This window comes from Protopterus annectens, chromosome 3.part1 (genome assembly GCF_019279795.1).
Source record: "Protopterus annectens isolate FY-2018-M chromosome 3.part1, PAN1.0, whole genome shotgun sequence".
NCBI lineage: Eukaryota > Metazoa > Chordata > Ceratodontiformes > Protopteridae > Protopterus > Protopterus annectens.
The window spans coordinates 939,353,786-939,378,255 of record NC_056732.1 but is presented as its reverse complement, the minus strand read 5'-3'; positions in this window follow the sequence as shown (position 1 = coordinate 939,378,255).

The following is a 24,470-nucleotide window of genomic DNA, read 5'->3' as shown; positions in this document are numbered from 1 at the left end:
GTGATTATATGAGTCAGTGAGGATGTTGGGTACCAGTGATTATATGAGTCAGTGAGGATGTTGGGTACCAGTGATTATATGAGTCAGTGAGGATGTTGGGTACCAGTGATTATATGAGTCAGTGAGGATGTTGGGTACCAGTGATTATATGAATCAGTGAGGATGTTGGATATCAGTGATTATATGAATCAGTGAGGATGTTGGGTACCAGTGATTATATGAGTCAGTGAGGGTGTTGGGTACCAGTGATTATATGAATCAGTGAGGATGTTGGGTACCAGTGATTATATGAGTCAGTGAGGATGTTGGGTACCAGTGATTATATGAATCAGTGAGGATGTTGGGTACCAGTGATTATATGAGTCAGTGAGGATGTTTGGTACCAGTGATTATATGAGTCAGTGAGGATGTTGGGTACCAGGGATTACATGAGTCAGTGAGGATGTTGGGTACCAGTGATTATATGAATCAGTGAGGATGTTGGATATCAGTGATTATATGAATCAGTGAGGATGTTGGGTACCAGTGATTATATGAGTCAGTGAGGATGTTGGGTACCAGTGATTATATGATCAGTGAGGATGTTGGGTACCAGTGATTATATGAGTCAGTGAGGATGTTGGGTACCAATGATTATATGAGTCAGTGAGGATGTTGGGTACCAGTGATTATATGAGTCAGTGAGGATGTTGGGTACCAGTGATTATATGAATCAGTGAGGATGTTGGGTACCAGTGATTATATGAGTCAGTTAGGATGTTTGGGTACCATTGATTATAAGAAGCAGTGAGGATGTTTGGTACCAGTGATTATATGAATCAGTGAGGATGTTTGGGTACCAGTGATTATATGATTCATTGAGGAATTTGGGTACCAGTGATTATATGAATCAGTGAGGATGTTGGATACCAGTGATTATATGAATCAGTAAGGTTGTTGGTCACCAGTGATTATATGAGTCAGTGAGGATGTTGGGGACCAGTGATTATATGAGTCATCGAGGATGTTTGGTACCAGTGCTTAAATGAGTCACTGAGGATGTTGGGTATCATGTTGCATACCAGTGACTATATGAGTCATTGAGGATTTTGGTTACCAGTGATTATATAAGTCAGTGAGGATGTTGCGTACCAGTTATTATATGAATTAGTGAGGATGTTGGATGCCAGTGAATATATGAATCAGTGAGGATGTTGGATACCAGTGATTATATCAATCAGTGAGGATGTTGTGTACCAGTGATTAAATGAGTCAGTGAGGATGTTGGGTACCAGTGAATCTTTTGTTGTCAGTCTTCACGTAATCCTAACTGTGGGGTTCGGTTCTAAGCCTTGGAACCAACTCGGCCGTTTATTTCAGCTTACTCTTCTCAAACTCTTGAGCCAGGCTTTTACCCATAATGCTCCTCTCAAAGTTACATCAGCTCTTGTTTGTCGCTTCGAGTTTCAGACACATTTAATGACTCTTGAGCCTTGCTTTGATATCAGAAATCTTTTTACTGTAAAGTTAAAAACTATTGTATAGGTGGTTGTTTTTATTCTTTGTCTTAGAGGAAATACCGATTGATGTAAGAGGAGGGCTCTGGGAGACGATGATTGAGTATAAATAATTATTTTGGCAAATAACCTTGGAAGCTAATAAATATCCTGGCCTAAATGAAATTATTTATTTAGACCCCGTACTCAAAATGAGGGCAGCTAAGCTGTGATTTAATATTTCTTTTTGGTCCCCCCCATTATAAATTCTATTCATTTTTTTTCATTTTAGGTCCATCATTATTTGAACGCCATTTACAGGAATGTCATTTTAATAAGGTTTACAAATTAATAATTTTTTTAACGATTTTTAGAATGTACATTGTTTGGAAAGTTTATTTATACTTTTTTATGAGGGGCTAATGTTGTAATTTAATATGGACTGAAAGTGTTTCACTTTTGTAGCAATCATGCCCAGTTTACACCCACCTATACAACAATTTTTAACTTTTCATCTAGTAAGTTACACAATATTTTAGAACTTAATAGTTTTTAATGATTAATACGTTCCTCCACTAGATGGGGTCATAGGACTGGGAATGTTTTTTTAATTGCATTTTTTTACCACACAATATTTTTTGGAATAATTTTATTTTAATTTTTACATTATACCTGTTAATGACCATTTTTAATAGGTTCATAGGTTCATACTAGGCTATCTGCCCTAGGGCATTTATAAGCCTAGCCAGAGTGTGTTTGGCTTTCGCCACCCATTTTAAAATAATTTTGCTATGCCCTTTTTTGAGGTTAGTATACTATGCCTCTGTCTAACAGTGACACAGAAGTGATACCCGGGATAAACCTATGATCTCCCATCCACTCATCAAGATTCCTCTTGAAGAGAGTCAATGAGGGACTCTGCCTAACCTGGACTGGGATTTTATTCCAGAGTGAAGGGAGCCTCTGGGTTATGAATCTGTCCCTCCAGCATGTCCTATTTATTTCACTGCTGAGGTTCAAGTCTCTCGAGCGTGTAGCTCGCTGGGATTTGGATTTTCTGAGGTGCAGCATGTCCATTAATTCCGGGTTGGACATGGCTTTATACGTCAGGCACAGATCGCCTCTGAGCAGGCAGTATGCCACTGAGTAGAGCTGGAGTTTCTTTAACTGGGCAGCATATGGCATCTGTCTGAGCCCTTTGATCCTCTTGGTGAGGTACTTTTGGGGTCTTTCCAGTTGCTGCAGGTGTCTGGTAAAGTACATCCCAAAAGGGGCATTGTACTCAATTATGGGCCTGATGAGGGATGAGTAAAGAGGCACAATGACCTCCCCTGATCTAGATGTGAATCCCTTCATGATGAGGTGGGCTATATAAAATGTTTTTCTAACCACTTTGGCCACGTGGTTGTCAAATGAGAGATTGCTATCAACTTGGGTCCCTAGGTCCCTAATTACTTCTTCTGTACTTAATGGATTACCACCTATGTGGTCATTTGTGGGCACTTTGTTTTTGCCAAAGGGGATGACGATACACTTTTTGGCGTTTAGCTTGAGGCCATGGCTCTGGCACCAGTTGTCTGTTTCTATGAGGCCCTTTTGGAGGATGCTTGTGTCGGCTGGAGTGTCGATTATGGCGCCCAGTTTGTAGTCATCTGCAAACTTGGTTAGCCACAGTCCTTCCATGTTGGCCTGTACCTCCGAGAAATATATACCGAACAAGAGAGGTCCCAGGACTGAGCCTTGTGGGATGCCACTTCTAACTGGTTTGGAGTCTGACATGGCTCCAGCAATTCTAACCATGTGGGTTCTGTCCTTGAGCCAGTTTGCAACCCATCTAGTGACATAGGGTTTATATTTAAGCTGGTGAGCTTATCTATGATGCCCGAGTGGGGTATTGTATCAATGGCTTTTGCGAGGTCCAGGTAGGCTGTGTGGACCACTTTCCCCTCGTCAGTGGCCTTAGTGAGTGTTTCAAAGAAATCAACCAGGTTTAAGAGGCAGGATCTGCCCTTAACAAAGCCAAACTGGGTAGGATCCAGTGTCTGTAGGTCTCCAATATCATTATTTATGAGGTCCATGATGATCCTTTCCATACCTTTGCAGACCAAACTAGTCAGGCTTATGGGGCGATAGTTTCCAGGATCCATTGAGGCACCACCTTTGTGGAGAGGGACCACTGTTGCTGTACGCCACTCCTTGGGTACATATCCTGTAGTAAGGCTGAGATTGAACAGTAGTTTTATGTTTGGGTTTAGCTCTTCTTGGAGTTCATGTAGGATGCAGCCCGGGACATCGTCTGGTCCCATTGATGCTGTGTTTTTTGCTTTGGAGAGAGCAGCTCTTACCTGAGCATCTGAGATGTCAGTGGGGCAGCACTCTGCTGGGATAGATATTTGCCCTTTTGTTGGGGAGGGGGGGGTTTGCGCTGAACCTGTCAGCTAGGATGTTGGCAATGTCTGTGGGTTCGATGTATTTTTTGTCATTTTGGACTAATTCTGAGCATATCTGAGAATTCCCACCCAGGTTCCTAACATAACTAAAGAAAGCCTTGTGATTATCCTTAGTGTCCTGTGCAATTTTTCTCTCAAAGCTGGCCTTAGACGATTTTATGAGTGCCTGTAGTTTTTTGCTAATACTGATCAGAGATGCCTTCCCTTTTTGGGATATTGCTCTATCATGTAGTAGCTTCCTCCTTCTATTGTATAGTTTGTTTATGGCTGGGGTCCACCAGACAGGACATCTGCCTTTGGAGGATTGGGACTTGGTTTTATTTGGGATTGCATGATCCATGTATTCCTGAAGGTGTTCATAGAATGCGTTTATAAAGGATTCTGCGTTCTGGGCCATATTTTCCACAGGCCCGGGGGCTTTGAAGGATTCCACCTCGGTTTTGAGGAGTGTGAAATTTGCATTAGAGAAGTTTTTCACTGTGGTTTTCTGGGCAGGGGGTGGGGTCGGGATGTGAATATCCAGTGAGATTAGTTTATGGTCTGATCTTACCAGTGAGGGATACACTTCTGGTCTGGAGCATAGAGTCCCCACGTTGGTGATGATCAGGTCCAGTAGGTTTTCCCCTCTTGTGGGAGTGGTAATAAGTTGTTCCATAGCATTTGAGTTTATAAATTCTAGGAATCTTTGGGCTAGGGTGTTGGAGCTAGAGTAATGCTCCCAGTCTATGTTTGGGTAGTTGAAGTCACCCAATATAATGGTGTTTGGAGAGGCCTTCATATTTTCCAGTGTTTTCAGGAAGGCCTGGGGGATCTGTAGCAGGCTATGAACTGGAAGGCAGTTTTACCCACTGTTATTTGCACATGGATAGTCTCTGATGCTTCGTGCTGTGCCACCAACCTGGAGGTGTGGGTATCTTTGACGAATATTGATACTCCCCCTCCTTTTGTGGTTTGGTCCAAGTTTTGGGGCTGAAAAGCATGGTATGAAGTATAACCTGGTAGTGCTGGGGTGCTCTCGGGATCCTTGAACCAGGTTTCTGTTACTGCACAGATATCGATGTTCTCCATGCTAAGGAGAGTTTCGAGTGCATGCATCTTGAGGTTTAGACTTCTGGCATTGAGTAGCATTACTCTTAGTTTCTTATCCCTTGTGATACCTATGGAGGTGGGTTTGTCTTCTGAGCATTGCCTAAAAAAGTCACTATGGGGTTAGCAAGAGCCTTTGCCAATATCCGAAAGCCCAGGGGTGACAGGTGCAAGTCGTCCCTAGTGAAGCATCGTGGCTTGTCGAGCATGTCATCCCAGGCTGACAGGCATTGGATCCCCTTTGATTGACACCAATACTTAGGCCAATTGTTGAAATTGATCATCTTGTCTTCATATTGTGGCATCATTCTTGGTGAGGGTAAGATGCTACTCAAGGTCAGGGTCATACCGGCCTGGGCTACATGCTCAGAGAGCTCCTCTATGTCTCTTTTCATGTAGTCCAGGGAGGTACATCTCACGTCATTCACACCAGCATGGACAATGACCGAGTCATATTTGTACTTGCCTTGGAGTGACCTGAGTGCTTGTGTTATGTGGCGGATCCTAGCGCCTAATAAGGGTATTATTCAAGTTTTTATTATAAGATTATTAAAAAATGATTGTTGGTTACTGACATTTATTGATTTGTATAGAATGGAGAATAGTGATAGGTTAATTGAATAATTTAGTGTTCTGTTTCATTGGTGGTTTTCACATTCTTGTGTGTCACAAAGAACTGGTTTTGTGGATTTTATTAAGCATGTTATGAAGTCTGTTCATTGGGAGATGAAAACGCAGTGATTTTGTTAACTCATTTATGTGTGTCAGTTTAATAAAGGTCAGTGTGCTATATTATGTTTGATTATTAAATAATAATAATAATTAATAAATTGTGGTTGCTCCGGTACCAGTTTGTCTGTTGGCTCCAAAGATTTGGATGGTTTAGACTCAAGTGCTGTCTTCAGTGCCAGTGAGGTGGTCGGTACAGAAGAATGCTTTGAAACCTTATTTGTCAGTTCCTAAATGCTTGGAGCTGAAGAAGGGTGTTTTCTAGATGAAGATGATGATGAAGAAGATGAACTGGCTTCTATCCTCGACACAGAAGTGGCCTCTTCAAAGTCACTCTTTAAAAGGCCTATCAAAATAAGTTTATTTTTATGTTCCATGAGTATTCTCATGGAAAAGGCATGATAAATACAGCAAATCTCCTGTAAATGAACCTTCCCAAGACAAAGACACATAAGGTATGGGTGTCTGAATATGGCATCTTGCCCTGACACTTAAGACACCTCTTAAAGCCTGAGGATCCATAATCTCAGGGGTGACAGGTGCAGGCCATCTCTGGCAAAGCATTGAGGCCTGTCAGCTATGTCATCCCAGGCAGACAGATACTGGATCCCCTTGGAAAGACACCAGAAACTAAGCCAATTGTTGAAGTCAATTATTTTGTATTGTGGTATCATTCTTGGTGAATGTAGGATACTGCTTACAGTTAGGGTCATACCTGTTTGGGACACATACTCGAGAGCTTGTGTGTCTCTTCATATAGTCCAGGGAGGTATGTCTCAAGTCATTCACACCAACATGGACAATGACAGAGTTGTACTCGTACTTTTTGTGGGGATATTTGTGTGTGCGTGATGTGGCAGATTCTGGCACCAGACAGACAACTAACCATGACCTTCTCCTTGTTGAGCCCGGTGAGGGGGACATTGGTGTGTCTCACAATTGTGTCGCCGGTGACTAGTATGTTTGGTTTATTGTTATGCCTTGTGGGTTGTGATGGTTTATTGTTTTGCCTTATGGGCTGTGTTTGTGAGACACTGATGTGTTGTCTGCTGTGTATGATGTGTTTGGTGTTGTGTGTGGAATGTTTATGAGTGTGTTTTGAAGGTCTCTGCTGTTTAGTTAAGTTTTTATTGAGGACCTTTGCATAGGTGGGTATGTGTTGTGCTTGGCTATGTGATATGGATCGTGTGGTATTTGTGCTGGCAATCTTCTGTCTTTCAGGAGTACTAACTGTTGCATGAGAGAGCATGGTTTCCAGGTTACTGATGTAGATGCATTTCTCACAAGTAGAAGAATTATGTGCTAGGAGAAGAGGGCTCTCAGTAAACATGTGGCAGTTGCTACACTGTCTCAGTTTGCCCATGTCAACCAGGCTGGCAGGAGAAACTGATGGGAATTGTCCAGACATAGTGTTCTGAATACTTGGGCAGACTTATGGAGAGAGGGTTTTGATAAGGGTTTGTCCACCACAGTGCAGACCACAAAAATCTTCTTAAATGTAAAATAACTGGGCTAAAGCACAAATGATAAAAACTAAGCTGTTTAGAACAGCAGATGCATTTAATCAGGCTACTACCAAGCAGTAATAAATGCAGCAGGATACGTGCACTTGAACACAAGAGCACACAGTAAAACCAAATGAGTTAATAAATTAGGTAGAACAGAGTCACAGTAAGAGCAGCTGAATAAAGTGTATTTTTTTTGCAATGATGAGGGCTCTAGAGCAGTACACAGCAATGCAGATGGGAAAAATATTAATTTCCTCTCTTTTCAAATTTTCCAGGTTGAGGGATGTGCTAGTTTTCTTCTGCTAAATACAAATGTGCTTCCCATTTTCCCTGATTTTGCATCCCTCTGCCCTGATTCTGCACTGGCAAAGGCTTCTGAGTGATGAAAACTGCTCAGTAACAGCTTCTCCTACATCCAACGTCTCTGATTAGTTAATGTTTACTAACTTTAGTAATAGAGCTCCTACACCCAGGAAAGCTACCTGATATGCTCCATTACTCTAACTGTTCACTGGGGTTGCTCTTTATATTGATGTACTTACTACAATGCTGCTCTAAGTATCGTGTTCCTGCCCCCCCCCCCCCCCCGGTTGTAGAATTTGCAAGTATGGTACAAAAGGTGAGAATGTAAGGGAGGCCTACGAGCTGTGAAAATATGAAATATTAAAGCAGTTGTTAGCGAAATGTGGATTTTTAAATCAGTACAGAAAAAAACAGTGAATTTCCAAGCAATCTGATTATTTGTCAAGTTATTTATTTTGATAAAAAAAACAGTAGTTTCAGCAGAGATAACAGCAAAACATCATACCAGCAGTAGCCAACTTAATAGCCTTATATAAATCTAAGGTAAGAAGTACAAGGGTCAGGGATTTACAAAAAATAATATTAAAAAGAGATGAAACAGAGCAGAAAGATAAGTATCAGTTTGCTGGTCACTGGGGGAAGAAAACCAAATTACCTATCGCCACTGCACTAAATATCAGGCTACCCAGGGTCTGTTTGTTGATAGTAAGTATGAATTATTCTGTACATTTGTAAAATGTCCTTCGCGGTCTACTGGAAGGATTAATGAAGAACAAGTTTTAAAGGTGGAGTTGCACAACACAGGCAATAGGGTGCAACCACGCAGATATCTTTATTGCAAAAAGTATTAACAAATATAAAGAATGGGAATAAAGAAGAAAAAGCACTCTGACTTCTGCTCTTTTCAGCAATATATGCAGTACATTTTGTTCCTTGCTCACAAGAGGTATGCGCCTAACTGTCTCTAGACAAAATAAATGGAAGGATGCCAGCCAGCTCAACAAGCTGAATCGTAATGTGTTATATTACAGTTAATAGTTGTTATACTTACATAAGCTGGTCTTTGTTACAAGCAGCTGCTAATATTTCATATACAGGAATACTGATAATAATCCACATGTTCTTCATAATGTTTCTGCGCTATATGATATAGACAAATTAACGCACTGACTGCATCTTTTTATCTATTGTTTTACTCTTACTGTTTTAAGGCTGTGTTTGTATGTAATGTCCCACAATCCTCTTGCAAATGGAAAGAGCTATGAAATTCTGAATATGCAGACTGTATATAATTACATGTCCCTGATTTTTGACAGATACATCTGAATTTTAACAGCTGTCTCCATGACTTTTGTATGATTTATCTGTAGGTTGAGAAATTATTAAGAGAGATAATATCATCTAGTTTTCTGGTGTTTTTTATTTTTTTACCTGTACAGCTCAGTATTCCTCCAGCATTTCTTTCTACCTTCTAATGCAACTTGTCTATCTTCAGATTATCTGTTATGTCTGATATCACTGGCCACCTTTCCCTTTCTTCTCTTGTTGCTATCCCCGTCCCTAGTTGTGCACTGCACTGACAGGGAACAGTGACAGTCCTGGAATCCTCATCACCATAACATTATCAAAAATGACAGTTATTTTCAAGGGAGGGCAGCAAAATGGTTTATGGCTATATGAACACAGCCTAAAATAGCTAATGGTCATGGTTCTCTCCAAGAAAAGATTGGCTAGCTCTCTGTAGTTCAGAGGACTGCAGCTACCCTAAATGTAAGAAGTTCTCGGGATCTTGCTCATAAGTGAAAGCACACTGAGAAAATGACTAGCTGATAGGTGCTGCAGTAGCCCTACAACTGACACTGTAATGGACTGTGGTAATGAAGTGACAGCTAAATAATACAATACCGATGTTCTTTTTATGGGTCATCCATTGTCCTTATCCTGACCTATGGTTACAGACTATGGGAAGTGACTGAAATAAGGTCACTAGTACAAGTTTCCTTTGCTGGGTAACACTGATCACTTGTAATGACAGAGTAAGAAGTTTCCCAATCCAGAAGGATGTCAGAGTAGACTTGCTGCTTCTGCAACCTAAGAAGAAGTCAGTTGAGGTGGTTTGCACTCTTGGCAGGGTGCCTCCTGATCACTTCCTCCAAAAGATGTACCAGGTATGGACTGGATGGAAGCCCTGAGGCTGGAGAGATTAACCTTCTCACCTTCCTAAGGAACACCTAGGGATCCCAAAGAGCAATGCAGTGACTCTTGCTGAAGATAGGAATGTTTGGTCTCTCCTGTCATGTTGTTACCACTCTGGGCTACCCTGTGACAAGTAGTTTACAAAATGAACAAATGGCTATATAATCTTGTGAAAATGTCCACAGAGAGGCATAACAGAAACGTTCAAGTTTTGAAGAGAATCCATAATGTCACTCCTGTGTCATACAAGAATAAAGCCCCAAATATAGCCCAGGTGACCTGAGTTCAGTTAGCAACTCAGGTGACTGACTCAGTAACAAGTATGGTGGGTGAAATTATATTGGTAGAGCAGGATGGAGATGGGCCCTGTTCAATGATCTCTGGAAGACACTGGGACTCTGAAAGCTTAGACAGCTGGACTGAGAAATGGAAGGGACAGAGTAGGCAAGGGTCATCATGTGCTTATGATAACCCACCAACTGTCTCCTAGCCTACACAAAAGCAATATGATAACCCTTGCTTGGCACATTCTGTTCCACAGAGTGTTAGCAAGTACAATCTCCCAGAACCCTAATATATGGTCTAGTTTCATGTACAGAATGCTCTCCCTGATGGGAGACCCTCCAGGTGCAGGTCACACCAGGGAGCCTGATGGATATATGGAGAACTGTGTAAGTGGAACATTGGTTGTAGGCATAGGGGAGTTGAAGTCAGTAGCAGTGATTGGAAAAAAAAATAGATGCAAAAAATATTTTCAAGAGAATCCATACAGTACAATATGGTACCATATTTGAAAAGCAGATGGCATGAGAGAACAAGAATAGAGTTTGTGGATGAAAAGTCGTGTTTCAGGGGAGATATAAGGGAGTATGATTTAAGAAAAAGGGTGGATATCATTTTTGCAGCTTCATGAACAAATAGTAGGGTCCCAAAAACAGAAAAAAATTCAGACTAATTGGAACAAGCAGTAATCTAGAGCTGAAGGCTATGTGGAATAATAAACTTGTTGCATTAATCAGATCTTTTAGTGCATTCAGCAAATACAGGCAGAGTTAGGTGTTCCTTCCTGTTCCTATATTCCAACCAAATCTGTGTTACTGTGTAATCTGAGCTGCCTTGCATTTTATTATGAGAACTCCCGAAATATATCTGGCAATTAATAACAATTTTTGCCAGATATTACATGAGACAAAATGCAAGCATGCACATGCCATACACATACCATGCACTAGGGGAAATGTAAGAAATAAGAATAAAATGCCCCTTAATACTGCATCATTGAAAATGTGATTTCACAGGGTGATACTCGGGTATATATATGGTCTGGGAACCAATTAGAAATTAAACAATCTATCATGAAATACTTGGTCAGCCCCAGTCTAATGGTGGGGGCGTTAAACCTGACTTTCATTCCATGCGAACAAGCATAGGTTGCTCTCCCTGGATAGAGTGAATAGTTATTGCAGAATGGCAAAACCTGTCTGGTTGACAGCTCCCTCCAGTCAAATCTCACATTGTCCAACAGCAGGATGCCCCCATAAGACAAGGAGAAAAAGGGTTCAAGACTTATAGAAGGGGTGCCAATATTTATCAAGCAAGAACACACAAAACACAATCACCTAAAAATGTCCTTTAAAAACTAACCCAGTCAAATGGAATACCTTGAAAGGTCAGTTTTTTAGTTAGTTCTAGAAATTGTTGAAAACCAGAATCCACAATGCTGAATTTGAGAAAGAAAGCTTTATCAAATAAAGAATGACTGCATTACACCGCACTCACGTAGCAAAAAAAAAAAAAAAAGTAAAAGCAGAAGAGACTCCAGTGTTGTCCAGGTTTGAAACACTGAGACATTATTTATTCCTATTGCTTATTGGAATTAACTATTTACAACATCATATAAGCCATGGAACATTATTTTATTCAGTCCTAGCAAAATGCTTTCTTTTTTATGAACTTTATTCTGAGGATGGTAGAGTTTGAAGAGTGCGAGTTTTATAGACTTGTGAGAGGCTGTCCAGCTGACATTCCAGTGTTGTCCAGGTTTGAAACACTGAGACATTATTTATTCCTATTGCTTATTGGAATTAACTATTTACAACATCATATAAGCCATGGAACATTATTTTATTCAGTCCTAGCAAAATGCTTTCTTTTTTATGAACTTTATTCTGAGGATGGTAGAGTTTGAAGAGTGTGAGTTTTATAGACTAGTGAGAGGCTGTCCAGCTGACATTAACTACCTTTTGAATTATTTGATATGGTCTCCTGTGTGCTTTAGTGCCTGAGGATTACTATAATTTTAGATACTAAACTTTATAACATGACACCGTGAGAGGGCTATACTGCAGAATGAACATTTTAGTTGGTGAAGCACTTTCACAAACCTCTTTTTCCCTGAGGTTCAGCAACTTCAGTATTATAATTGTCAGTCAATGTCTCCCTCTAGTGGTATAACGCAGTACAATTATCATTAAAAATTGTAGAGATGAAGTTAAGGTTTTTTCTCTATCTCTGGGAAAATTGTCATGTTACAGGTTGAAGGGCTGAGACACCTTACTTCAGTTTGCACGTATCTTTTTAGCCTAAGTATAATGCTTTCTTTGTCTGTCTGTGACACTCCTGTTTATTTTAAATTAACTGTTTTTGTACCTGGAACATTCCATGTTTCCTTATCCTTAGTAATTTCATGCAGTTTTTCATTTTTGTTTCTTACTCTTATTGATTTCTTACCCTCAGACTAATTAGTTATCACCGATGTCAAATCTGGAAGTGAGAAATTAATTTGCTCCTTGTGGTTTTTATGTACTTAGAGCTATAGTTTCCATAACATGTTCTGTGTGTTAAGTACATTTCGGTTACTACTTTACTGAAGCAATGGTTATTTTATACATGTAATTAAGAGCTATGACTTACCCCAAGGTGTATTGCTGAAACGTATAGTTTTCTGTGCCCTGTTGCCAGTACATCACCTAAGAACATCTGGTGTTCATTTGTTGGTAATGTTTTAAGAAATGACTTGGAAAGTAATCTGACAGCTTTAAGGGTAGCTTTAAGTTACAACCCTAGAACATTCCTGGCAAGAGAGCTGATTGCTAAGGACTCTGTTACAGATGTATCATGTGAGACTCACGCTATATCCGAAGTTGTTTTTACCAATAGGAACACACTGGTGCGTCCTGACTGTCTAGAGCCTGAAACTGTGACTGGTCAGAAAAAAAGCTTCATGGTCCAGGAAACACCATGCTTCATTAATTAAGTGGCTTTCACCCATGCAACTATTAGTGATGCAACTCTCAACCGGCAGAGACTGAAAATAGGTACAAAGTCCAATGAAAGTTGTAACATCAAGCCAAAAATCTGAACACCTATTTAGCATAAAATTTGAATACAAAATATCCCTTACCTCTTCCTGATTTCAGTAGGAATGCAGGCTGTCAAAAACATGTTTGAAAAACACAGTGTGTCAAAAATTATAGAAAAATATAAGCATTTTATCAAAGAAGCAGTGTAAAATCTGTAGGCTTTAATGGGCTGTATTGCAAAATTCTACAACATAAGGTCATTTATTTTTGTTTCTGAAAATGGGAGATATAAGATAGCATGTCTTCTTTGTTAAAATTATTAGTGCCATTAGTATGTTAGTCAAGTATTGTCATTTTCTGTGCACTAAACAGCTTTAAAAAATCACATACAGTGAGGGGGATTCAGAAAATTGCATGAAGGGGTAAATCAATCCTGAAAATAGGGACATAGCTCCAAAAAGAGGTACATTGTGTGCCGGGGTAAATCAGGCCTGAAATAGGAATATCCCTCCAAAATAGGGCCAGTTGAGAGGTCTTGTTAGTAATTCCACCATTCTATGTGAAAAATTTAAATATTATTAAAGGTAAAAATTCCAAAGGTAAAACTAGTCTCACTAAAGAGGTATCTTTTTGTGTGTTTTTGATTTGGTTGGTTGGTAAAGGGAGTGTCATTTTGTTGAAGTTTTCCATGGATCATTTTATGTTATTTCTATGCTTAAAGTCACTTCCATCTTAGCAATATCGCCAGTGCATTCATTATAGACTTCCATTATAGGCAAAAATGTTTATGAAATTTTGTTCTGAATAATCCAAACTTATAGAAGTGTCAGGTCTGTATGGTTCTGCAATCTGCTAATATGGAATCATTACTCTGCATTATTATTTGAAAGGCATGATTGTTATATTAATTTTACCTTATTTCTAGAAATTCATACAAATTGAAGTATACATTCACATCCTAAATATATGTCTATTTCTTACTAAGATTATGCATTCTCTCACACTCTCGCTCTGTCTCATTCCATTACGTCCATCACTCCATTTTCTAAACTACTTGTACTGGAGAAGGTGACAATGGTAATAAGCTGAGCAGGGTAGGCCAGACTTCACAGCACGTCCCCATTTCATACTATGGGATCTTCAGACATTCCCACACAAGCTGACAGACACAAACTCTTCAACATGTTCCGGGTTTTCCCCAGGGCCTCTTCCTAGGGCGCTATGTCTGGTGCACTTCCAGTGAAAGTCATCCAGAGAACATCATTGCCAACTGCCCAAATCAGCTTAACTGACTCCTAAGATCCTTAGACTGCCATGCTCCCCATTCTGTTGTGAAGGGGTAGCCCAGTAACCCTTAGATTGAGCTTCACTTCTGCTGCTTGTATCTGTGATGTCATTCTCTCAATAAGTTCCCTAAACTCTTGGTAATGGATGCTAATAGAAGAGTAACTGTATCTACTAATAATATAATATAATAGGAGTGAAGAATAAGGTAAATAACAAAAAGTGTTACGTCTTTTAGTAAAATGTCCACAACATTCTTTGGATGAATTCTGGGCACAGAAGCTCAAAAACAAGAGCTCTAAATGGTACCTGTAATCCTAGTGGTGATAGAAATACTGTAATGCATACTCTATGATTATGGATGGTATTTGTTTGTTGGGAACTTAGTGCTGATGACACTTTCTTCTCGCTTGTCAGTACTGAATAAGATGTTATGAATTCAGCTCTTCAAGTTTAATCTTTCTCCTTTGGACTCTCTGTTTTAGATATTTTATTTATACTTTGTTGTATGTAGGATATCTTTTTGCATGCCGAAGTAAATGTTATGAATACTGGGAGAAAAAAAAAACATTTAAAATGTTGAATGACCACAAACACTAAACAACAAAAGTTCAACCAGAAAAGGTCAAAACTCTAAATCCAGAAAAACTCAGCAAGCATACTATGGGAGGTGGCATGCCTCCTGCACCCTCCACACACCCCCTACTAATTATATATACCCACTCCAAGATCATACTACAGTGTGGAAAGGGGAAAAACAGTCCCTGCTGTACAGGGATCTCACCAACTTACTGAATTCAACTTTTTGTGATCAGTCTTTTGCTGTTTAATGTTTTGCTGTTTGGCGTTTCAAATGTATCCTGCACAGGGAACCACAAATATACATCTGGTTTGGCACCTATGCCTCTGTTTGAGATAGGAAGCTTGTAATTGTTCTACCAGTCACACCTAAGTCATATATACAGGACCAATATCTATCTAATATGATAGAGTAGCATGGCTAAGTTTAAATATGCCTTTTAAAGCCTAGTATTCTAGTATGAAACTGTGATACTTTGCTACTGCAACTTTACATAAAACTGGAAAGTTAATAACATTTCTCAAATCTTCTTCACAAAATCATCTTCTTTGTTAAACATTTGGCTAAACCACAGCAGTCTGTTCTTTTTGACCTTTTCTTCAACTGGGGATACTTTGGCTTCTGCTCTATTGTCCTAATTTCTTCATCTGTCCCACAAGCACTCGAGCACCACAACACAGCATAAATCACAAGACACATAGCTCACCTACACAGTATGCCCCTCAACCTAAGCCCCTAAGGCAAAACAGCTTGCCCAATACAATAATCATAGGTGACTCTATAGTGAGGCACACTGATGTCCCACTCACTAGACTGAATAAGGAGAAGGTAACAGTCAGCTCTCTGTCTGGTGCCTGGATCCGACACATAACACACACACTCAGGTCACTTCACTACAAGTACAAGTATGACTTTGTCATTGTCCATGTGGGTATGAATGACCTGAGATGTACCTCCCTGAACTACATGAAAAGAGACATGGAGGAGCTCTTGGATTATGTGGCCAAGGCAGGTATGACCCTAGCCCTGAGCAGCATCCTACCATCGCTCAGAATGATACCGCAGTACAAGCAGAAACTGATTGACTTCAACAATTGGCTAAGTTTCTGGTGTCATTCTAAGGGGATCCACTATCTGTCTGCTTGGGATGACATGATTGACAGACCTCAATGCTTTACCAGAGATGGCCTGCATCTGTCACCCCTAGGTTTCTGGATACTGGCTAAGACTCTTGCCTCCCCTGTAGTGCCTTTTTAGGCAGTTTTCCAAACACCAAATTACCACCATAACAGCTATAAATAAATGCAATCTGCGGGCCATGCTGCTCAATGCTAGAAGTCTAAATCTCAAGATGCACTCATTCATAGCACTCCTCAAAATGGAGAACATCGACATTTGTGCTGTAACAGAGATCTGGTTTGCAGTAGCAGAAAGCACCCCTGCACTACCAGGCTATAACTCATTCCACACCTTTCGGCCCCAGAAAATGGACCAAAGCTCCAAAGGTGGTGGTGTCTCCATATTCATAAAGGATGTGGACACCTCCAGACTAGTAGCCCAGCATAATTCATCAGAGATACTTCAGGTACAACTAACAGTGGGTAAGATGGCGATTCAGGTCGTAACCTGCTATAGGTCCCCAACCATGTCCCAAGACTCTCACTCCATGTTCCTAAGCACCCTGAAAACTATTAAGGTCCAACCCAACACTGTCATGCAGGGTGACTTCAACTAACCCTCCATCAACTGGAAAAACTACTCATGCACCAATACACTTTCCCAACACTTCCTGGAATTCATTAATTCCAATGCGCTGGACCAGCTCATTCCTACCCCCACTAGAGAAAGCAACATCCTTCAACTGGTTATTACTAACATGGGCAACCATTGCTCAACACCAATAGTCAAATCCTTCCTGCTTAGATCCGACCACAAACTAATTACCATGGAAATCCACATCTCACCCACACCAATAGCAAAGGTAACCACCATGAAAAACTTCTCCAAAGCTGACTTTGGGCTCCTAAAAACAGAGGTGGCTAACTTCACGGCACCCATGCTAATGGGAAATAGGTGCATGACTGCTGAATCATACACCAGTGCACTGTAAATGTACATAAATGCATGGAACTAGCCATACCCAACAGAACCAAGACGCTCTCCTCCAAAAAAAGGAAGCCAATCTGGTGGTACCCTGACATTAACAAACTCTACAACAGAAGGAAGAAACTGTTGCAGAAAAAAGTGAAGTCCCAAAACTGGAAAAACTCCCTTATTAGCCTCAGCAAAAAATTGAGATCCCTCATCAAAACCTCTAAAGCTAGCTATGAAGGCAGAATTGCAGCAGACATTAAAAACAACCACAAAGCCTTCTACTTCTTGTTATGTCAACAATCTAAATGGCAATACCCAGATTTGCTACTGCACAATGGTAGCTCCTATACTGAGCCAACAGATATTGCCAACATATTGGCCGACAGATTCAGTGCCAACTTTACCCCTCCCCCCCCTCTCTCCCCCCCAAAGAACCAATCACAATACCGGAAGAATGCCAGGCAGCCAGCATTGCTACAGCACAGGTTAAAGCTGCATTGTCTAAGGCGAAGAATACAGCTTCCATGGGACCCAATAATATCCCTGGCTGTGTTCTACATGAACTACAAAGTGAAATGGCACCACACCTGTGTGCCCTATTCAATCACAACCTCACCTCAGGCTTTGTCCCTACAGAATGGCACACTGCTACAGTCATCCATCTCCATAAAGGGGGAGCAACTTCAGACCTTCGGAATTATCACCCCATTAGCCTGATGAGTCTGGTATGTAAGGCTGTGGAGCACATCATCATGGACCTAATTAATAAGGATATAGGGAATCTTCAAACTCTGGATCCCACACAGTTTGGTTTTGTGAATGATACATCATGCCTGCTCAACCTGGTTGACTTTTTTGAGTCTGTCACCAGAGCTGTGGATGAGGGCAAGGCAGTTCATACAGCCTATCTCTATCTGGCCAAAGCCTTTGATACCATTCCCCACTCAGGAATTATTGATAGACACACCAAACTAGGCATCATCTTCTATATGACTAGGTGGGTTGCAAATTGGCTCACTGATAGAAACCACAGTGTGAAAGTAACAGACTCCAAGTCAGACTGCTGACCAGTCACAAGCGGAGTCCCACAGGGATCGGTCTTGGGTCTTCTCCTGTTTGGCATCTAATTCTCAGAAATCCAGGCCAACACGGAGGGACTCTGGCTGACCAAGATTGCCAATGATTGCAAGCTGGGAGCCATTATTAACTCCACAAGTGATGCAGACATCCTACAGAAAGGCCTCACTGAGACCAACAACTGGTGTTGAAACCATGGCCTTAAGCTTAATGTCACAAAAATGCATTGTCATTCCCTTTGCGAAAAACTCAGTTCCCACTAATTACCACACTGATGGTAGCCTACTGAACACTGAAGGTGTTATAAGAGATGTGGGGACACAGGCTTGACAGCAACCTCTCCTTCAACCACCACATTGCCACTCTGGTCAGAAAGTCCTTCTGTGTGGCACATCTCATTACCAATGGTTTTGCATCCAGGATGAAAGAGGTCATCCATCTCTCTCTCTCTACTCTTCCCTCATTAGACCAATCATCAAGTATAATGCCCCATTTGGCATGTACCTCATTAAATACCTGCAACAGCTGGGAAGGCCACAAAAGTAGCTCACGAAGAGGATCCTAGGCCTTAAACACATGCCCTACATGGACAGACTCAAACAACTCCAACTTTTCTCTGTCTCACATCTTGTATTAAGAGGCGACCTCTACTTGGCTTACAAAGCCATATCTGACCCAGCCCTGTTAGAAATGTTACACCTAAAGAAATTCCAATCCCTCAGCACCACATGCTCCAGGGAATTCATCCTCATTACCACAATCAGCAGAACATGCTGGAGGGACAGGTTCATAACCCAGAGACTGCCAGTGCTCTGGAATAGACTTCACATACATGTCAAGCAGAGCATCTCACTGGCCCTTTTCAAGAGAAATCTTGATGAGTGGATGGGAAATAGAAAGTTCACCGCGGGGATCACTCCAGTAGTTCTACTTGATAGAGGCACCAGGAACTAATGGCGGCATGATGCCAGGGCACTTCTATGGGCTAGGCTTGTAAAGGCTCCAGGGCCATTGGCCTAGTACACACCTATGAACCTATGAACCTATGAACATTGTAAATCCAACCACCCATCTCAGGCACTTCATCTCCCTGAACTCTAGCACTGTGGACAGTGCTGCTTTTTACACCTTACCTTTCAGCTTCTTTGGTATTCTCCTGTCACACCCCTAACGTTGATTTTATGTGCCATTTGGCAGCAGCCTCTCTGATTCTAGCTTTGATTTCTTCATTCAGATTTCCCTTGTCCTCAAACACTTCTCCCAGATAGTTAAATCTGTTAAGCTGTTCCACTATCTAATATCTCAATTTCCACTTCTTCTGATCTCCTCCATTTGCTGCAAAAAACAACTGTCTTGTCTGAACTAATTTTCATCCCATGTGCCTTCAGTTTTGCATTGCAATCTCTGTCAAATGCTGAAGTTATTGTTCAGAATCTGCTTGTAATGCAACATTATCTGCATGCAGAAGCTTTGTTGATCTGTTCACTCTGACCTGTTTGTTAATGTAGTCCATCACCAGTCTGAGCAGCAGTGGGCATATAGCTGAACCCCAATACACATCTACTCCTACCAGAAATCCTTCTGTCACCCCCTAACACTGTTTGTATTTGTGCTATTAGTTTGCTGTACAAAGTCTACATTAATAATACCAATGTTTCTTGTAAGGCAAACCATTGCTGGACTGCCTAAATCAGCTCACTGGGGGTCTTCTCATATGCTTTCTCCAAGTCCTGGGATGTCCACTATCTGTCCCATTGTAAATATTGGGTTGGTTGCACTGCATCCTAATCTGAAGCCAAACTGCTCACCCCCCCCCCCACCTTATTTTCTGCTATTCTGATTATTCATTTATTAATCACCCTCTCAAGCAGTTTCATATATATGCTTGTATTTGGGCTTATTGATATAATAAAAACAAGACAGGATGAAGTGGACTATATGCATTTTCAATGAGTAAGATTAGATGAGTATCAAATGAATACTGTAGTGTTACATGGTCTGAACCATAAATTACATCTGGTGATCGTGTCAGACCATGCCTCTATGTAAATTAAGGTTTGTAAGCAAGTAAAAGTCTATTGCGATAAGCATTGGCATTTTCAAATATTTCTTCTAAAAATTAAGATGTTTTATGACTTGGTAGATTGTTAGATTTGAGCCTATCCAATGATCTTGCAAAGAGTATGAGTAATTGTAAACTGAAGATTAGAAATGTGGTCAAAATGAAAACAAATAAGATATGGGCTAATAGTCACAGTAGGTATTTAGAGGGCTTAAAGTATGTAAAGGATTTACAGAAGCAAAAAAGAATATAAGTGTAACACAATAGGTTGAAGAGCAATTGAAAGAGGCTGGAATGTCTGTGCAAAAGTACTTCGAAGATATGAATGAATACAGAGTAACAGTTTTAAAGCAACTACTTTTCTGACAATAATCCTACAGCAACCAAATTGCTGACTCAATGTTTCAGCAACAAGGGACTTTCCAAGATGGCTGCGCAATGATCAACAGCTTTGTTTTAACTCCAGTGTGAAAAAAGAAACCGAGGGATAAGGGCCAGAAACACTGAAAATTTTAGTAAAATTAGTTACAGGCCAGTAAGTAAACTGCCTGAGAAGAAAATCAACAAAAACACTGCTTGCTTGTACTGAGCTGAACTGAGGTGGGCTACCAGCCGCAACTCTGAGCTTGCATACCAGATGACTAGAGGCTTCTTAGCTTCCAAAAATACACGTTTCCTGTTTTTTTTTTTTTTTTGCTTATTTATACTATTAACTTCACTTTTTATTGTCTTTTTTATTGTGCCTGTAAAATCAAATTTATTGCTATTTTCACTGTTTACTGTTTACAAAGGTTTTTTTTTTTTTTTTTTTTGCTGTTTTCACTGTTCAAGTATTTACTGGTATTTTTGCACTGTTTTAAAGGTATCAGTTCTGCTTGTTCTGTTTTTTTTCTGCCAAGCAGTATTTAAATAACTAATCTGTTAACTGTTTAAAACATTCTTTAGAGCCTCCTGACTGATTTTCTGCTGTTTTAAATGTTTTTTTAGTGTCTTGGTTGGTGTGAATGACCTGAGATGTACCTCACTGGACTATATGAAGAGATACATGATTGAGCTAACTAAGTATGGGTCCCAGGCAGGTATTTCCCTAGTCTTGAGCATCAAACTACCCTCAAATAGAATGATACCACAGTATAAACAAAAAATGATTGATTTCAATAATTGGCTCAGTTTTTGGTATCATTCAAAGGGGATCCAGTTCCTGTCACCCTGGGAAGCCATGGTCGACAAAACTTGCTGTTTTGCCAGAGACAGTTTGTACCTGGTACCTCTAGGCTTTCAGCTGCTGGCAAAGGCTCTTGCCTCCTCCATAGTTCTTTTCTAGGCAAGGTCTTGAAAACAACATCACTTACATGAAATTAACCAATCAAGGGTCATGCTGCTAAATGCTAGGGGCTTAAACCAAAACTTGCACTCCTTGGAAGCACTTCCATCATTAGAAGATGTAGATGTCTGTGCAGTCATATAAACCTGGCTCAAGGCCTCAGATAGTACCCTGGCCTTGCAAGGCTACAATGTCTTCTACACCTTTAGACCACAAAATGAACATGTGAAAACCACAAAGGGTGGTGTTTCAATCTATACTAGAGATAAATTCACCTCTAGTTCGACAGGACAACTCCATAGAGTTTCTCCAGGTCCAGGTTACAGTGGGTAAGACCCACATTCAAGTCATAGCCAGTTATAGCTCCTCCTCCATGGCTCACAGCACCTATGGAGCCTACCTATCCAAACTGGAGACAGTCCAAATTTTACCCAACACACTGGTTATGGGGGATTTCAATTATCCCACAATCAGCCGGGAAACCTACGCTTGCCCTAACTCACTAGAGCAAAAGTTCCTTAACATTGTGAATTCAAATGCCCTGGAACAAACTGTCCATACCCTGACAAGAGGAACAAACATTCTAGATCTGGTCCTCAACAACATGTCAAACAGGTGCACTGTTGCAACTGTCAGACCCTCATTAGTTAAAAAATTACCACAAATCAGTCACCTTCAAGCTGGCACTAATGCCAGAACTCACAATGGGTGAAATCAGACTACAAAACTTCACCAAGGTAAACCCTAGCCTCCTAGGTGAAGGTATAAATACATTCCAAGCCCCACCCCAAGCTAGAAGTGGTAACTATGCTGAAACTTACACTAAAGTCCTGTACGATCACTTGCATAAATTTATAGACCCGGCTGTACCAGAAAGAATCAAAGCCAGAATCCCAAGTAATAACAAGCTGCCATGGTGGACATCCAGCATCAGCAAACTTTACAATAAATGCAAAAAGTTGCTGTTCAAGAAAACAAAGGCAAGGCCCCAACAATGGAAAAGCACCCTCCTCAACCTCAACAGGCGAATAAAACAACTTGTCAAATCCTCCATGGGATCCTTTGAGAGAAACTTAGTTAGTACAGCCAAGGGCAACTATAAGTCCTTTTACAGCTACATACGTAACCTAAAGGGTAGGGCCCAAGCATATCCAGAACTAGTGGCTGATAGTATCACATATACTGACCCCACAGAGATAGCAAACCTGCTAGTGGATAGGTTTTGTGAACATTTCACTCCTTTATCCCCTCCTAACTTACAACAAACTTTCCACCAAACTTCCCCCCCTACCCTACATATCTGAAGAGCAGCTCCTCAAAGCCCTCTTCAAGGCAAAATATGCAGCCTCTATGGGACCAGATAACATCCCAGACTATCTTTTAAACAGGCTAAAGCATGAACTAGCATCACCACTAAGTACCCTTTTCAATCACAGCCTAACCACAGGCTTTGCTCCTGTGGAATGAAGAACAGCTTCAGTTATTCCCTTCCAAAAGGGTGGCCTAGCAACAGACCCAGGGAATTACAGACCCATAAGCCTGACCAGCCTCATCTGTAAGGCCATGGAACACATCATTATGAACTTCATAAATAAAAACATAGGTGACCTCCAAACCCTGGATCCTTCTCAATTAAGCTTCATGAAGGGCAGATCCTGCCTGTTAAATCTGGTGGATTTCTTTGAAAGTGTGACCAAGGCCACTGATGAGGGTAAAACTGTGTCTGGATTAAGGCTTTTGTATTAATCTAATAACAGTTTTTTTCTGAAAGCAAGTAAACAAAAGGACACTGAATGTTATGAAAAGTTTTCCTTTGGCAAATAAATGTTCAGTGTAAGTTGAAAAGTTTGCAGAGCTGTACATTTGGTATTTCTATTTACATGGGCACAAGTTGACTATAGGAGGATACAATAAAAGACAGGGCACTTTCTGAGACTAAATGTTGATGTTTTATGAAAGCATGTATGCTATTTTAAGTCTGGCAGGGGAATGAAGATAGGACAAGAGCAGATAATGATTAGTTCAAGTAGAAGCAGAGGCTATAACATGCATTTTAGCATGGGTAACTTTAATGTTAGGTTAAGTTATGCCTGTGTATACAGCTGTCAATTTGGGATAATTGCTCTGTTAGAAGGGTTAAACTTCATTATTTGAAGATGTACATATATTTTTGTATTTGTTTTAAATTAATGGGTAATAAGGGTGTTCTGGGAGTGTGTTTGATTTTTTCTTCAAGGGTGTTCATTAAAACAAAAAGTCTTGAATGACAAGACAAAAAAACTATATATACTAGATTACCTGCCAAAAAGTAGTGTGTGCATGTAACACAACATTTTTCATATATAATAGGTGGGGATTATAACTTCTTATTATAATGGCTACACTAAACATATTATTTTGGAACATGAATGGTATCACAGGTATAGACAAAAAGGTAACACTACTGAATTATATTGCAGAGTGTAAATAGTGCTACAGGAGACATGTTTGGAAAGAAATGAGCGTGTGCATTCAATAAAGGAAGGATTTCAGGATGGATATTCAGCAAAGTATCATGGACATAGGAAAAGGGGGATACTTATACTAATTGCTAGAGAAGTTACAACAGTGATAGATGAGGGGGAAAGATAGTAATGGTAGATTTGTGGTAATAAGGTTATACCATCTACGTGTATTTATATTCCACCTATAACTGCTATTATGGAGCTTAAGAAAAATTTGTCAGATATATTCAGCTTTCAGCAGGGAATATTACTTAGAGGTGGGGACTAGAACTTAATTTACAGCAGTGAAGATGTATCTGGGGGACCTAGAAGAGAAAATATAACAAAAGAGGATAGATTTCCGAAGAAGTCTATGAAAAGTTTGGTATGGAAGATGTGATTTCAATTGTAGGAACTGAGAGAGAATTTACATATCATTCCCCAAGGTACAGTAACTGGGCTAAACTAGACAGAAATGATATGTCACAGGAACATGTGCATTTAATTTAAAGCTTTG